The sequence below is a fragment of the Taeniopygia guttata genome, chromosome 4A, assembly GCF_048771995.1.
Source record: "Taeniopygia guttata chromosome 4A, bTaeGut7.mat, whole genome shotgun sequence".
NCBI classification, from domain to species: Eukaryota; Metazoa; Chordata; class Aves; order Passeriformes; family Estrildidae; genus Taeniopygia; species Taeniopygia guttata.
Window position 1 is genome coordinate 6,692,085 of NC_133029.1, and position 12,165 is coordinate 6,704,249.

The 12,165-nt window shown below is 48.6% G+C and overlaps 1 long non-coding RNA gene and 2 other non-coding genes across 4 annotated transcripts; all 3 read left to right on the forward strand.

The window, feature by feature from the left end:
- The first annotated feature begins 681 nt into the window (after positions 1 to 681).
- LOC116808422 (uncharacterized) lies at positions 682 to 7,141 on the forward strand. 2 transcript variants are annotated; one of them, XR_004367878.3, is made up of 3 exons: positions 682 to 786; positions 2,374 to 2,436; positions 4,621 to 4,760. It is a non-coding gene; the product is annotated as an uncharacterized lncRNA (long non-coding RNA). The 2 variants fall into 2 exon arrangements; XR_004367877.3 differs by having other exon boundaries at positions 704 to 786; positions 2,371 to 2,436; positions 4,621 to 7,141.
- Positions 6,520 to 6,601, forward strand: MIR15C (microRNA mir-15c). Its single transcript, NR_049157.1, has one exon. It is a non-coding gene; the product is annotated as a microRNA mir-15c (primary transcript).
- Positions 6,933 to 7,004, forward strand: MIR16C (microRNA mir-16c). The gene has a single exon (NR_049122.1). It is a non-coding gene; the product is annotated as a microRNA mir-16c (primary transcript).
- Positions 7,142 to 12,165: the final 5,024 nt, after the last annotated feature.

Sequence of the window (12,165 nt, forward strand, 5' to 3'; positions counted from 1 at the left end):
GTGATAAGGCTTTGCTGGCTGGACCTGGGAAAGTCCGCAGGTCAGAGAAACGTAGACTGAGAATCAGTGTTTGTGGAGAGCTTAGCAACGCAGTAATGGGGAAAAGAGAACGATTTTAAGTCTCGCTTTGATGTCATGTGAGTGCAGGGACAGAGCCACACACTGAGTAATAAAACATCAACTTTTACCCAAGCAGAGGTGGAAAAGCATCATCCCTTTTCCGTCTGGGTTATAAGAGGCCATAAACCCCCGACGGAAGAGGCAGCGGAACGAACTGGTTCGCACGAAGGGCGAAGCTGAGCGTCCCCACCGCTCCCGTGCAGCTCTCGTGTTTTGCATACATCTGTTTACTTTTTCCTTAATTGAGGTTTTTTCGCTCTGCACGCGGCTTTCAGCGGCTGCGGGGGCGCGACGGTCCCGGTTCACAGCCCCGGACCGGGGGCAGGTGAATCCTCGCCCCGGCCGCTCCTCGCAGCCGCTGCCCGGCGGGCCCCGCGCTCCGCACACAGGGCCGGGCCGGACCGGGCCGTGCCGGGCCGTGCCGTGCCGTGCCGTACCGGGCCAGGCCGTGCCGTGCCATGCCGTGCCTGCACCGGCCGTCCCTCGCTCCCTCAGCTCGGCGCTCCCGCCCCGCCTCGCCCCGCGCCCAGCCCAGCCCAGCCCGGCCCGTCCCGCCCCGTCGGGCGGCGCTGAGGCCGCCCCCGCTCCCAGCAGCCTTTGCAGCCGCCTACAATGAAATTTGCGAAGTTTTTTCGGTTTCGGCGCCATTTTCGAGTGGACTCGGAGGTGAGGAGGGAGGGCGGGCAGGGCGGCGGGGCCGGGGCGCGGCGGGGGGCGGCCGGCGCCCCCCGGGCCCTGTCCCGGCTGCGGGCGGCACGGCCCGGCCCGGCCCGGCCCCGCGGGGGGACACGCGGGACGGGGCGGGCGCGGGGGGCTCGGCGGGACCCCCTCCCGCCGCTGCCCCGGGGCGGGGTCGCGCCGCTCCCCGCGGGGCACGGCCGGACACGGGCCCGGCTGAAACTTTGCTGGGGGTTGGGGCGCAAAGAACTAAAAAAAAAAATCCCCAAAGCTCCCCCCGAAACTGTTAAAAAAGCTTTTTTGGGGGGCAGCGCGGCAGCACCGGCAGCCGCCCCGGGGAGCCGCGGCACAAAGGCGGCCCCGGGGCTGGGGCCGGGCGGTGACAGCGCGGGGGACCGGGGGGCGGCGGGCGGGCCCCCGGGAGCGGGAGCGGGGCCGGTTCCCACGTGGGTGCGGGGCGCCCCGGCCGCCCCCCGCTGCCTTCTCCTCCCGGGTTTTGTTGGATTTTCCCCCCCACCCTCGACTATTAATAATTTTTAAATCTTTCTTTCTTTTGAGCCGCGCCCGCCCCCCGCAGGTGGGGCTCGGGGTTGATTTTTTTTCTTCTTCTTTTTTATTTTTTTCTTTCTTTTTTTTTTCTTTTTTTTCTCCCCCGTTTCTCTTTTTTTAAAGCGATCGCGGGGACCCGTTCCGGCCGCGCCGGCCCGGCGCGGAGTCTGCGCGCCTCCGCACGTATAAAATAGTTTTATACATGTAAAAGAAAATGCTGGTGTAACCAAAGAATAATTCGCCAAAATAATTTAAAATATTCAAGAAAATCTAATTGGCAGCCAGCTTTTGCTTTTTTTTTTTCTTTTCCCCTCGCTGGTTGCTCGCTTTGTACAGGAAATTTGAATATCCTGGCAAGGGCCAGCTTCCCAGGGCAGCCTCGCAGCTCTCGGGGAGCTGCAGTGATGGAGCAACATGCACAGCGCTGAGACTTTTCCCTCTCTAATTGATTCTACATACAGTATTTTCCCCGTATACACATCGGGTCTATAAAGACAATTTTTTTGTGTTTGGAGAGTGAGTTTTCCAAGGTTAGATCATTAATTGCTCCCCCCAAAAACCAGAAATTCTGCTTGTGTGTCTTATGCGTGTTAAGTGTAGGTGAGGGGCCGTCTGCCGAGTTTCATCATTTTCTGTTCTGAAGAAATCCAAAGAACTCACCGGCAACTGCAAAAGTCTGTATTTAGTTAATCGACTTTGGTGGGAAACACAGTTGGACTCAGCTGCTAATGCAGTAAATGCTTATGAAATATTAGAGGGAAGCTTTAAGTAATACTTCGTGCAAACTTAACCCAAATCTAAAAAGGAAAGAAAAAATTCAGTGTGCTTGTTATGTTTTGAATTATTCTTCATCTGACCAAAAAAGAAATAAGTTTTTTTGTTTGGTTTTTTTTTCCTGTTCTTAACAAATAAACTTAATAGAAATTGGGCTTCCAGATCTGACCCTTGTTGTTAAGAACTGGATGAGATGACAATGCTAAAACTTGGAAGTAACAAAAAGCATCATACTTTTTTTTTCCTCAGCAGTGTTGAGAAAAAACTATGGATCCTGGAATTTTACTGTGGATTTTACTGGTTTTCTGGAGTGCTGTAAGTTGAAGTCTTGTCCCGCAGGCCTTTCTAAGCACCAGTAGCTCCCTGTCCCACTTACACCCTCGCCTGGGTAAACACAGCTGATCCTGCTGGTAACAATGTTGGGCTCGAGTTTCACACCGAGTGAAGTTAACAATTCATTTTTTGCGTTATTTCAGCCTGCCCTTTGTAGCTGCAGTTTGGTTTCGGGTGTTTGGCCCCACCTATAAGAGCGTGTCGATGCCGTGTGGTTTAGCGTGGGGAAGGTGCGCCGTGCTGGGGTTTATACGTGCTGCCTCCCTGGCCCTTTTCTGGGTAAATTAGTGAGGGAAAAAAATTATTTTTGATGAAGCGCGTGAGGAACAACCCGCTCTCACATGGCTTCGACAAGAACAGGCAGGAAATATATTTTCTGCGTTGGTTTTGTGCCCCCCCAAGTGAGACGTGGCTGGGCACAGCAGCGATTTTGGGTGATGGGAGATGCGCTGTGGGTGCCGCGCAAATGAAATAATTTAGCCATGTGCAGTTCCACTGCTCGGGCTCCTTCAGAGCCGCTGCTCCTCCCGCAGCCCTCGGAGAACGGGAACGGCAGAGCTGGGGCCATGTGGTGGCTGTCGATCAAGTACCAGCTCCGATCCCAGCTATCGGCCACATCTGTAAATATTCGGACGTGACTTTTGTTTAAACCTCATTGTTCAAAAAGAGGCAGCAACGAAAGTGTTGGATTTTTCAGAGCCAGGCAGATAGGAAGTGTTCTGGTGGTGTTACTCACACCCTTATTTTCGTTTTGTCACCATAATTTTGCCTCATTGATGAGTGGCTGGGACCTTCAGCTGTAATGAGATGATTTACTTAAATCTTTTTGTAAAGTAATAAATGCTCCCTTTTTTTCCCCAATTGTTTCAAATGAGAACAATTACTTCAGGATTTGTTTGTGCATGTCTCCTAGAAAACTGTTGGTTAGCAGAGCTGGGGGTTTTGTTCCTTTTTTTTTTTTTTATATATGTAGGAAATGCTTCATATTTACTTGTCTTTGAGCTCACCTAGCCCTGAAGTGTGTGGGTCAGTAAAGGCTCTGTATGCAAATCTTCCTGTCATGGGCTCCTGTATTTATTTCCTTTCCTTTCCCACAGCGCTCCTTCTCACATTTTTTCCCTTCTCTTTTTTTTCTGGTTAGTGTCAGTGAGGAGGGATGAGGTTGTATTTTAAGGGAATCCAGTATTTCAGAGGGAATGTGTTTTGGTTTTTGTGTGTTTGGGATTGGAGCAGGGGGTGTGTTTTTTACTTAATTGCCCAATATACTTTGGCAAGCCGAAGTTGCATTGTTTTGTGAATTGCATTAATGATTTTCTGCATGTTCAAATTCCCCAGTTATTTGGGGGATTTAATTAAACCTCTGTAGGTGGCTGGCTTACATAGATGATGGGTAGAAGTTTCTATTTCTAGAAGGAGCTGGTGCACACACTGCAGGCGTGGAGCTCTAGGCAGCAGAAGGGCTGTTGCAGTGCTTTTGCATTGAGGCGGAGCTTTTGGGGCAGTTCTTCTCATGTTTGGGGTTCCCAGTAAGCAGGACACCCCAGTTCCTGGCTTGGAAGTTGAAGGTGCTCCTGGGATGCTGCCTCTATGTGACAGTGACAGAGGGCACTTGTGGTGTCACCACAAAAGCATCAACCCCCAAACAGCCTCTCTGTTTTACCTCCTGCCCTAGGCCTGGCTTGTCACCTAAACCAGCATAATTAATGTTTCCTTTGCTTCTGGTCTGCCAGGATCAGTAGAGTTGTTCTTGCTTCTGCTTTAGGGAGGAAGGTGCTGGCCATGGTTGTGCTCAGTGGCTTTCCCACCTGCCCAGAGCTGCCCCTGGTTTTTCTGGCTATCTTTGCTTGCTGTACAGCACCTGGGCTATGATTTGGTGTGCCTTGGGTTTCACTGCCTGGAGTCAGCCTGAGCCAGTGGTGCCAGTAGCTCCAGCTGCTGGCATGGGGAGGATGGAGAGGGGAGGGATGTAGTTACTCTGCTGCATAGTCTGCCCTATCTGGAGCTGAAAACTTGATTTACTTGGTTTTTTTCCTCCCCTAATTTTAAAAATACTTGCACCTGTCTGTGTGTCTCGGAAGAGGGCCTGCCCAAAAGCCCTGGTCCCCCCTCCTGGAGTTGCCCCTCTCTGCCATTGCCTCTCAAACCCTTTCTGTTGTTGCTTTGTAGCTCCCACTGAAGCAGTGATCTGGTTGTCCAGAGAGTCTGTGCAGGAGCTGATGTGCCTGTGCTCAGAGGTGAGTTGGGAAGGTAAGCTCGTGTCCCACCTGCTCCAAAATACCTGCAGCATCTGCATCCCTCTGGGAAAATGCAGGTCCCTCTGACACACATATCCCTTCTTGGGTAATACCTAGGAGGCGTTCAGGGGAACTCAGATTTCCCTGTTCAGCTGCCCATTTCTGATGTAAAGTTGAGTTTCCAGAGCACAAACTAAGTTTGAAAGAAGCTGAAGTGGGAGATGGGGTAATTCAAACATGGAACTTTTTATTGCATGAAATATTGATGCTGTCATGTCATAAATGTGCATATTTTCTCAGATACGTATTTCACTGCCTATCCCAAATTTCCAGTTGCCCAATACTTGGTGTGACTGTTGATTTTCCCTCTATGCTAGAGGCTGGTGGAGGTGTATTGAACCCTTCCTTTGAAAAGTCCTCCTTACTAAAGAGAGCTCTTGCCCTTGTTGAACTAGGCAAAAGTTTGGTTTATATAAATATAAAAACATTAATTAAAACGTGAACCTCAAGCACTATCAAAATGGATTCTAAAGCTGAACGTGTTTGCTGTTGCTTTTTTCTTTTGGATTCATTTGAAGAGATGAAATAAATAAGATTGCACAGGTAGAGTCAAGTAAAACATTGTTGCAGAAGTAATTAATGGTAATATTATGTGAGGGGCTGTTTTGATTTAGCTCGTGCAGGCTTAACACTGGGTACATGTTTGCTTTGCAGCAAGTAGCAGCTGCTCATTAGGGAGTTGGCCCTGGTGCTGTCAGTGTTGAGGACACTGAAGTGGTGAAAATATACTACTTTTTTGTTGGCAAATATTTAATTTCAAATTTTAAATCACTTGGCATGGGTCACAAGAGCTTTTGAAATTCCTATTTTTAAGTTTGCTAAAGAGGCAGGGACTCAGTGGAGCATTGGGCACGAGGGGATGGCACAAGAATTTGAGCCCAAGGCGTCATTTCTGACATTGTTGAGTTTTTTTTGTGATGCTGCTTTTTAAGAAAATGAATTGAAGGAAGTTGTCCCATAACTGGTGGGGCCGGGGGGGAAGGTTGAAAGGAAATACAAAAAAAAATACAGTCTGTCTGCATGGCTCCTGTGCAGCCCAGGCAGGCTGGTGTGCAAGTGCCACTGGCAGCTTCTGCAGGGCTGCAGCCCCTCCCTGCCCTGCCCTGCTGCTTTCTGCTCTGGTACAGGCAGGGAATGTGATGAAGTTCCAGGGATTATTAATTTCTGGTCGTATAAGGCTTGTCCATTCACATAATAAATAAGCATGATTTGCTCTTTTTAAAAATAAGGATTTTTTACATATCCCTAAAGTGAAATTTAGGTGAATTAAAGTATTTTAAGGAAAATTTAACAGGTTTCAACTATTGGAATATGAATTTAGTTATCTGAAATGTTAACATTGTGACTTCTGGGAAATCCTTGATGTTCAGCATCACCTAAGAGGAAAGTACAAGGTAATATTTCCCCACAGACCAGTTGGAAGGGCTGGGAAGTTCTGCAGGGTCTTCACAGTAGCAAAAGCAACAGATCTTCTGGATCTGAAAGTGTATTATTTGCTGGGACCCGATACTAAGTGTGGTTTGGGGGGAACAGTTAATTTCTGACCTTGTTTCTGAAATTGGTTTGTTTGCACTGTATAACTGCTTGTTCTCTTATAGTTACAGACTGTCTGGTATCACCTGTGGAAAAAAAAACCTGTCCTGTGGTGGTAATGCATGCATGTTAAATGTCTTCATTGTAGTGTTCTTCACTTCTTTATATCCTGGTTTAAAAAAATTATATATATACATATATATTCAAAATACCATTTGGAATGTCAACATTCAGTGGGCTTTGAGGAGATGTAGCAGCACATCATGGTTTGTAGGGACAAGGAGATACAGACCATTCTGGGCTGCCTCATTACCTCAAGGATAAGACAAGAAAGTGAGCTTCTGGTTATCATAGATGTGGAAGCTAACACATTCCCATGTATCTCATTAGTTCAGGTATGTGCAGACACGTTCTCTTGGTGCTTGGACTGTGCACATCCCTTAATCCCCTGGGAGCTCGTGTGTCTGGCCCTGCAGGCAGGAAGGGCTTGTAGCTCCTTTTTGTTCTCCAACGTGGGCATGACCACATCCTATACTATATCTACCCCTCAGCTATTGCTCTTCGGGCCTTTCCCTGGCAAAGGATCAGCCAAGGGACCCGTGCCCTGTGTTTGGGGCAGAGAGGGGGGTCTGGAGGCCGTGGAGAGCTGTCAGCAGTGCTCTAGCAGCACGTAAATACTGGAGTTTGGGATTGCCTGTTGCTCTCCAGTATTGCATTGCTGCTTTAGTGAGGCTGGAAATTGGTCTCTGCTGCAGGGCTCTGGCTCTTGGGGTCCCTCCGTGGCACCCCCACGGTGTTCCCCACACTGCAGGGGGCTCCTGGCTCCCACCCCAATAAACCACTGCGGAGGCAGCAACCAACGAGGGCTTGGTGTCGTGAATGGGGACGGGGCAGGGGCTGCCCCCAACACTGCTGGTGGGTACCCCGTGCCCCAGGAGGGGGAGATGGGCCCTTCCCTGGGCTCTGGGCACAGGGAGGACCTGGGGCTGCACAGGGGCAGTGCTGGCCCCTGGGTGCACCCTATCTCAGAACCTGGGGAGGGCTGTGGGGGACATGGGGGGGTGCAAGGGCTGGTGGGGACCAGAGCTTTAACTGGGTGAGAGGGAGGGACACTCATTGTGCCTGGGCTGCTCCTGGGGAAATCCTGCTGCAGGAGGCAAGATCTCCCCAAATTTCTGCTGCTGGCCCAGCCTCTGTCAGGATACCCCAGCTCAGGTAGCGCTGCCACAGGGGGCTGCCAGTGGCTGGCAGCATCTGGCACCACTTGGGCTGTGGTGGAGAGAGTTTGGACCACCTGAGGATTTGCCTGCAGACCCACCACTGCAGCAGTGATTTCTCCAGAGCTGTCCCAGCCCCATGGTGAAAGGTTTTTCCTTCACATTGCACCACTTGAAGCTTCCAAAACCCTGCTGGAATAGACACAAGGGCCAGCAGGGAGTCAGGGATGCTCCTGAGCAGGGCTGGGGGGGTGCCTGCCTGCTCAAGATTAATCTGTGGGGTGAATGAACTTCTTGGTCCTGCCAGTGATGGTGCATCATTAACAGCCCAAATCCAGCAGCTCCTGCTGGCTGTGAATTCCAGAACATTTGTTTTTTTCAGCTACTTTCAGGAATTACTAAATCACAGCCAATAGTTGTAGGGCAGGGGAAAATCCTCTCGCTGATTTACAGCTTCAGTCCCTGCTCCTGCTCTGTTCAGGGAGCATCAGTGCTGTCAGAGCATCTGCACGAGGAACACAAATTTCTCTGGCATGAGGAGCTGCAAGGGGGTGTGAATGGGGTCGAGCAGCTTTTAAAATCCTCTGCCCTCAAAGGGGACAAACTCAAAATATTTGGGCACACAACAATGCATTCTAAACCAGACACTGGTATTCTTCCAGTTGTAAAATGGTTCATTCCCACTCTCAACAAGTCAAGCCGCGCACCATACTGTTTTCCTTCAGGAAAATAATGAGTGACTTGGTTAACAGGGAAATTGGTCAATAAAGTTGGTAATTGTCTGTACATTTATGTTAATTTTGAATCACTTTTTTAAAGAAAGGTTTCTACTGATATTTATAGGTAGAGTGTAAGATTTCAGGGTTTTTTTTTCCATTTCTGTTGTGGTCAGTTTGATTTTACTCAGCTAGAAAAAGACACTTTCGCCATGTTCACAAACTGAAGTCTCCTGCTAGAACTGCATTCAGGCATCAGTCTCCTGTAGTATCAAAATGGAAGTAATGGGAGAATAAAAGCACCACAGAGTTTGCAGAGCAGTGGGCACGAACAAACTATAGAGGGTAAATCGAGGCAGTAGGATCCCTGTGGACAGGGAACTGCCCCCAGGGAGGTGGCTGTGCTGGTGTCAGCAGCATGGGCTGTGGCAATGATGGATGTGCCATAGCCAGCAGCAAGGGTTGAGGGTGTGGGACCAGGTTCCATGCCTGCCTGGCTCCCAGGACCTTGTGTGTCCCCTCACAGCTCCAGATAGTTCAGGATATTGCCAGTTATTAACACAGAAAGTCCAGGGGGCAGATGGGGGACAGACATCCAGCTGTGCTTTTCTTTCTGAGAAGCTAGGGAAGCTCCTGTCATTTTTTCCCTGAGGTGTAGAAATTTGCCTTTGACACAAGTGCAAGTTGGCTTTCCTGCTGTGTTGGTGCACAAACTACTTGGAAAAAAAAAACACTAAATGCCTTAGCAGAGCATCCCTGAGCTGTCCAGTCCCCACAGACCCACAGTGCCACTCTTTGAGGCATCTGCAGAGGGGCAGCAGCACAGGCAAAGCAGGCTGGGTAAACGTCTTTGTTCGTGTAGGATAAGGCAAGATGTGGGTTTTTTTGTTTATATGTGAAATTTGCTCCATCAGGAATGCATGTGTAGAGGAAAAGTCTTTGACTTCCCTCAGTAGTTTCTGCTGTGATTTTATAAACAAGCTGGAAGGCAGCAGTTCCCTGTGGTAGGTAAATACGTGCAGCACATCATCACACTGCTGCATGGCTGGGCTTAGGAGACAGTCATTAAACAAGTCTGTAATTCACATGTTTCTACACCAATTGTCTATTTTTTAATTTCCCCCAGACCAAAACTCTCCCACGTATTAAGACTGAGGATATGTTGCTCTGCTCACAGTACCAGGTACCTCCATTACAGGTAGTGTGGGAGTCAAACGAGGTGTTGCAGATTCCTGTAAACACTGGGAAAGCAACCCAAAGAGCCACCTTATCTACCTTCAGCGTTTTCCTGTTCACCTCCTTTGATGCAAAAGGAATTTTTGGCAAAGGTTGGCGGCTCATTGTGGTATCCAGCACTGTCTTGCTTTTCTTGCAGTTCTTGCCCACCCACCTCATTTGCTTTTCCTCAGCTCACATCCAGCGTGTTGGGAGCCGGGACTGGCTTTGGCAGGTGTTTGTGCAGTGCCTTGCACAACAGCAGCTCCCAGTGCCTGCTCCTAATGACTTCAGGTCTTGCTCTTTGCACCACAGAAACCTTCCACGTCTCTCACTCTCTCTTTGCGGTGTAGGAGATCCTGGCTGGGTACCCGGCTGTGCAGCTGCCCCCAGCACAAAGGAAAAATCCTGACTGGAATTAGATGTGGCAGGTATCAGCCACATGGCAAAACAGAAGCCAGCTCACCTCTCCCGTGAGGGTTTGCTAAAGTCACAGTGATGACCAGTGCAAACGATGGCTCTGACATCCTGATGACACTGGTTCCAGGCAACAAACTCACCAAATGGAAGAAAAACACAAATTGAAGCATTTTATTTTCTGAAGCAAAGTGTAAGACATTGCTCTGCACAATTTCTCCTGTAAACCCATCCTTGTGGCTGTTCAGCCTACTGATGGCTACTCAAACTGTGATTCAAGCAGAGTATATATTCATTTATAAAATGTCCAGGGTGAGTTCTCATACCATATAGTATGTGTGAAAAAATAGCTTCCCCCTCATAGTGAAAAGAAATTATTTTAGTGTGCAGGACTGCCAGGTAAAGTGCTAGCCAGGAGGGGACTGGAGGTATGGAAGATGCAGCTTGGCAAGAAGGGAGTTGTGCTTATGCTATACTAGAAAGCCCAGGGTGGTTTTCTAATTTCAAGTTAAGGCATTTACACCACAGAAGATATTTCTACCCCGTGTTTTGCATTCTCTGGTTGCTACAGGGTATTTTGCGTTTTGTGAATGGAGGAGAAATATTTGTCATGAAAAGAAATGGGAGGAAAGATCTCCTAAAGGCACATCAATAAACATTTAGAAGCTCTCTCTCTCTCACGCACACCCCCACCCCATTTCCCTGTTCCTCCCTGCCTTAGGGTTGGCTTAGTCACGTCCCAGTTCCTCAGATGGGAAACAGGCGAGTGAAGCATCAGCATCGCTGCTCTGGCACTTGCCGGGTGTGCAGGAAGACACGGGGCTTTCCGTGGCAGGGCTGGAACAAGAGAACTAAAACTGGGTTATTTCACTGCCACGGGTAGCCAAATGTCGTGGGAGAATTACGTTTTACCTGAGTCTCTTCAAAAAACCCATCCTGTAGCGTTCCCGCTGGTGCTGCTGAGATTTCAGGGTTGTAAATCAGGCACCAATAAGCCACCCTAAGAGAGCTGGGCTGGAGCTGGAAATAACCGGTTCATTATTTATACAGACAGTATCTACTGGGATATTTTCCTGGTTGTGAAGGGCTGGGGTGGGGAATCACAACCTGTGAGAGGGCACAGACTGTCTGGGAATCCTCTCACACACCCCTAATGCCCAAAGCTGGATCTTACAGGAACCATTTTGCTGCAGTTCACCTGGAGATATGCAGAAGACACACGAGGGTTGGTTCCCTTTCTGCTTACAGTAGGGACAAAATAAAGACACCACTAATAATGATTGTTAGATAAACACCAGCCTCTTCCTGCACCTTGATTTATTCACCATCACTGGCCTGTTTCTCCAACTTGGTTCCACAAGGATTTCCACCTTCCAAGATGAAGTTTCAAATCATCACTTGGTGTTTACTGGAGCAGAGCCCACACACAGAAGGGTATTTGCAGCCACTCAAATGTGTCCCAAACACACACCCACCCTGCACCAGCCTTTCATCAGCTGGCAGTGACCAGCACAATCCCTCTCTCAGCTTCTCTAGGGATGAAAATCCTCACGGCCAGTTCTTAGACTGTGCTGAATCTTCGTGCTTTTCTAGCCCTGCCCTCTTCACCCTGGTGCCTGCAGTACCATCAGCTTACTGGGTACTGGCACCTTTACAGAACTGGGAAGTGTTTTCCCCATCAGAACATCCAACAAACTACATCTGCTTGGGTAATTAAATACTGTAACAATTAAAAAAAAAAAAAAAAAGGAAAAACACAGTGATGTCTCAGCTTATGAAGGTGCTTGACAAGAGTGGAGATTTGATCTTGCAAGGTGCAACCTGCACAGGTATTAAAGGCAGCTGGGCAGGGCAGACAGTCCTTTAATGACTCGTAACCAGCTCCCTGTAAAGCACTGTCAGCTCCTCACTGCTGGATTAGTGTGTATTTGACAGGACTGTTGCAGCGTAATAGACAATGAAACACCACCATTTAATCAGTCAGGACATACAATTACAAGGCAGCTCAAAGATCCTTATTTAACTCAATTTTCAAAACCATGATTGCCAAAAAAAAAGCCCCAAGTGAAGCGCCAGCTCAGTTCACAGAGACTTTTCACCACGTTTCTGTCTCAGCTACCAAAATGTACAGAAATGCCAGATGTCACAGGGAGAGACAGTGTAGCAAAGTCTATAAATATTCGAAATTATTTTTCCAGCATGCATTTGTGATTCATAAAATGTGGTACTATAATGAATTTCAAATGGCATATAAATGTTCAAATACAAGATATTCCTCTGTGCTTTCATAATGCTTTAACAATGTATGTCTGGGTCATA